Below are 5,107 nucleotides of genomic sequence, written 5' to 3'. Positions count from 1 at the left end.
ATATTGTAACCAGTTGTTTTAAAGGAGGACAGTTGTTAAAATGACAGATGTGGGGCATTTCGTGAAATTGTGATGTGCTGATGTGCCAGAATATTAAGTATCACATTGTCATAAGTATCAAAACTGTAAAAAGAATATGTAGCTTTTCTGCAGAAAGAACCAGCCTCATAAATTTATGACTATCCTTTTTCCTCAGTGTGGCCCCAGTACTCTGTCATATAAACAAATACACATTCCATATGGATATAAAAACACAATGTGTAACATTATGTTCCTTTATTGAATAAGGACAAAACAAAGCAGGTAAACCATCAGCTCCTTTCGAAACTGAAGTCACAGTGACTCTACAAGATGGAAAACACAGAATCAAAGTGTACTATAAAAAATGATACATACACATTCAAAGGTCTGTATATAACACACCCTGCATGTCTGCACACTAAAATAAATGCAGGACAAATCCATACACATCAACTGAACAGACAAATGAATGGATGCAGTAGCCTCCCTTCAGCCTTGTGTTACACACAGTATACCGCACAAACATCATAAGAGGCCAAATTCGTAAAAAAACGAACCCAAAAAAACCCAAATTCCTCTGCCACCGAAGGACATATTTAACCAAAATTTAAAGCACACATACTAACTAAAATAATTCAACACATATTGGTCCCTCAGCAGCCGACCACTGTCGTCATCAGGGAAGATTGACGGATTGTCCCAGTCCATGGCTGGTGGCACTCTGGGGGCCCTCTCCTTCCTCAGGCAGGCCACATTGTGGAGGACAGCACAAGCCACAGTACTATCACATGCCCTAACAGGGCTGACCCTTAATTTGTGAAGGCAGTGAAAGTGTGCCTTCAGGAGGCCAAAGGTCATTTCAACTCTGACCCTGGTCCTGGCATGGGCATGGTTGTAGGCCTGCTGTGCTTCCTGGGGGTCTGTGAAAGGTGTCAGGAGAAAAGGCTGGCAGCCATACCCCCTGTCTCCCAGCAACACACCAGAGAATTCACCTGTCAACACAATCTCATCATTACTACCTCATAAAGACAGTGATATTCTTGACACAGCCATGATGGTTATAAATAGGGGTTGTGTGGCTTACCTTGTGATAGGCACTGGTAGATTTCAGAGGCCCGAAAGATTCTGGAGTCATGGACTGAGCCAGGCCATTTTGCCACAACATTGCTGATCACACAGTCAGCATTGCAGACCATCTGAAATCATAAGATGAGGAATATTACACCAATCAATGCACATCACTGGCAATGCAGAGTGTTCGTCAATGGACAATATCAAAAAGTTATGTTCACCTGAACATTAATGCTGTGAAAGGATTTCCTATTCACAAAATCTGCCTCATGGGCACCTGAGGGGGCTTTTATCCTTATGTGTGTGCAGTCCACTGCACCAATGACATTGGGGAAACCTGTCACACAAAGTAATGAGTATCCTACTATGCAGGTAAGAGGATCTACAAATTACAGGACAACTGTTAACACAATCCTATAGAACTCCTCTTTGATGTTACAGAGTCTTCTGTGGCCAGGGAAGGAGATGAAGACACCTGCTAATGCTTTGATAGCCAGACACACACTCCTTATTGTGCGGCAAATTGTGGCCTTGTTCAGCTGTTCTGCATCCCCCACTGAGTACAGGAAGGCTCCAATAGCAAAAAAGCGCAGGGCCACACAAACCATTTGCTCCACACTCAGTGCATGGCTCCGTGCAGTGCGGTGCTTAATCCTGGGACCCAGTAGTCTGCATAGATACCTGATGCCATCTGCAGAAAACCTGTATCTTTCATATAGATGGTCATCAGGGAAGGCCAGTGGGTCCAACCGGTCCCTGAAGACCCTTTCTCGCCTGAAGGCTCTCCTCAGCACAAGTGCTTCTTCATCCACCACATCTCGCAAGAATGGGCATGCCATTGTCAGAGCAGAAAGGAACACACAATTTTGGGCCTTCATATAGACTAGTGGCCACACCTGGTGCTGGGGGGGTGGGCAAAAGAGGCCGGTGCCTTATAACGATGACTTGGTTGTACTGATTGCTGGGCAAATAAAAAAAAAACCTTAGAAAGATGCCACCGTCCTGTGTGCTCACAATAAGAGCTCATATGTCATGGCTCACTTGACTTTACGAGAATATACCTAATTTTTATTGAGCGGTGTCATCTTCTTGGAGCTGGGGGAGGAAAGAAAAATAATGATTAATACATTTGTGTTACAGTTAGCATAAAGTGTACATTGAAGGCATATCTCACCTCCCTCTCAAGTTTTTTTATTTCAAGGTCCAGTTTCCTAATTGTCCTCTTTTTTATTTCGGACTCCAGTGCAAAATTTTCCATCTTTTTCTTCTTGTACTGAATGTCTATGTCTGCCAGTTCTATTTGGCGGCGGAGGTGGTTGCCATACAACTTTCTGATAGCTTGTGAGCTCTGTGAACACAATACAATTAGCGCAGCTGGAATTTGGCAGGATGTGGTGTCCTTTTATTAATACGCACTATGTTGCCAGGCTGGTTTTCCCACTGTATAGCATCTGGGTCCTGTAAAAGAAATTAGATTTTTTGATTTTGATGAGGACTCCTCACCATTGTAGAGTAAATAGTACTTTCACAGTCTTAACATGATACCTCATGCCTTCTGGAATCCAGAGAGATGGTCTCCTCCTCATCATCGTCTCCATCATGTGCTGTTGCTGCTGCACTGGGGCTTTCACCCGATCACATTTAATCGGATTCATATTGAAGCTAGTAGACAAGACATGCCAGGCCTACAGTATGCCTTTGATGGAGTACTCACTGGATCAGCATCGTCTGGTGCTTGTGCTGGTGGCTCTAACAGGAACACAGTGCTGCCAGGCACTGCAAGGCAATAGGTAAACCAAAGTCAGACAGTCCAAATTGATTCAATATGAATGTGGTTGTATCCCATGTAGAGATGGCAGGACATACCTTGAATGAAGCGGGTGGCATCTTGGGAGGAACCTATGCTCGTCTCTTTCCCCCCAGGGATCCCCTCTAAGACGGGCCTGCCTTTATTTAGCTCCAAGGCCATGTCCTCTGCTGGGGTAAGGTCAGCCTTTGGTGGTGACCCACCACCTGTGCCTTGTCTGTGGGTATTCTTTTTCACTGCTAAAACAGTACAGACAATGTGTGAGCAGGCACCTTCTGGGTACAATATATGCTTGTGCTTTGTTAAAAATTAGTCAGGGACCATACCATTCTGCAGAATGTTCTTGTATTTGATTTTGACCTGCTGCCATGTCCGTTTTGGCCCATTCATGTTTAATCTACATCACACGCACACACACACACACACACACACACACATTCTTTATCACAAGAACATTTAATGGAGTCACACTGCAAAAATGACTTGGTATTTTTGTCTTGTTTTCAGTAAAATTATAAAAAAAAAAAATCCTAAATAAAGATGTATTTTCTTGATTTGCTAAATGACCTAGCAAAATAAGTATAGTTTAGACAAAAAATATAAACTTTAAGTAAATGTGTGCTTAAAACAAGCAAAAAAAAAAAAATCTGTCAATATAATAAGAAAAATTCTCTTGAAATAAGTTTACTTTTTCCATAAACACTTAATTTTTAGAAAAGTTATCTTGTTTCACTGGCAGATTTTTTTGCTTATTTTCCTAGGTAATTTTTCTCAAGAAAATATTTAAGATTTTTTTTAGATATATTTTTTTTTACTGAAAACAAGACAAAAAATACTAAGTAAGAAAGACATTTTTTGCAGTGCAGTGAGCAACCGACCTTGGGTCCTTTGAAAGGCGCTATATAAATTAAAGTGATTATTATTATAGCTCATCTATTTATTAAATTAAATTTTATTTATATAGCACTTTTCACAATTGTTTCATTCTGTCAAAGCAGCTTTACATTAATAAAAGCAGGAGAAACACACAAAAAACGGTGGACAACATAAGAAGCAGAGTACAACGGCTAAGATTAAACCGTACTGAGCGTAGTAACGTTAAATAATAATGTAAGGCTTTAATAATAATTTATCATAGCTTTATATAGTGTGATGGAGTTACTTTACACAATTTCACTCATATCTGCAGTGCATTTCAATTAACAATTTAACCGTTTCATAATTACAACTGCGTTTTTGGAGATGTGAATTAAATATTTGAATTGTAATTGTGATGTTTCATCGGAGCGGTGAGTGTGTAATTGTGCACTACTTACTTACGCATTCAGGCGGTCTGCAATACTTTGCCACGCTTTTTCTCTTTGATTTATCACTGTGGCGGTGTTGCCTTTCTTCTTAATTATATCTTTTACCTCCTCGTATGCCTCCATGAGGATTTGTGCTTCCGACGGGGAAAAGTACGCGGCTCTAGTTGCCATGGTAAATCAGTTAATCTGTGATCTGTGGCGGGGTCTATTTGAGTGAGCCGTGAGCGCGCACCTATCCAGGATTGGTTTCACCTTGCTTAAAGGAGCATTTCACCCATGGGAACATTGATCTTCATTGAAAGTGGGTCATATATGTAGTCGAAATCTATTAAAACTTTCGAATTTGGTGCCTTTTTGACCGAGTTATTACAGAAAGTAACTTTAGGGCTCATTTGTATGTAAAACCACAACTCCCACAATGCAACACATTTGCACAGCTCCACAAGCCACTCCCACTAATCCAGAACACCGCTGTTAGGCTGTTAGGCGATATTGTCTACAAGACATTGAGGACACAGTTAGCGATGTATGGTATTTACGTGCCACAGTAGTAAACAATGCCACAGTAATACAGTAAGTTGTGCATTAAAAAAGGTACTGCACAAACAGTTTACAGTTGACGTTACGTAACTTATTAACCGGGAATCATTTCGTGATAATAATGCTTGAAGAAATTGTGTACATTTCACGAAATGAATAATAAATAAAATTGAAACACTTATTTTACAGTTAGACGTCCATTTGTGCAGGCTTCGGCTGGCGTTTCCCGTTTACCTACGGAATTCTGAAGTATGTCTCCAGGACGCCTCTGTCCATATGCGGGGCGAAACTAGGATGGTTCACAACGCAAACATCCGTGTCCTTGTCTGCCTCAGACATTTCTTCGAGGAGAAATTGGCAT

The 5,107-nt window shown here is 41.1% G+C and overlaps 1 long non-coding RNA gene across 1 annotated transcript; it reads right to left on the bottom strand.

Moving 5' to 3' along the window:
* Positions 1–891: 891 nt before the first annotated feature.
* Positions 892–1,442, bottom strand: LOC132114007 (uncharacterized). Its single transcript, XR_009425241.1, has 3 exons — positions 1,314–1,442; positions 1,106–1,217; positions 892–1,013 (listed from the first exon to the last, which is right to left on the bottom strand). It is a non-coding gene; the product is annotated as an uncharacterized LOC132114007 (long non-coding RNA).
* Between the last annotated feature and the right edge of the window lie 3,665 nt (positions 1,443–5,107).

The sequence above is a fragment of the Carassius carassius genome, chromosome 33 (assembly GCF_963082965.1).
Source record: "Carassius carassius chromosome 33, fCarCar2.1, whole genome shotgun sequence".
Classification (NCBI taxonomy): domain Eukaryota; kingdom Metazoa; phylum Chordata; class Actinopteri; order Cypriniformes; family Cyprinidae; genus Carassius; species Carassius carassius.
This window is presented reverse-complemented; position numbering and strand designations above follow the sequence as displayed.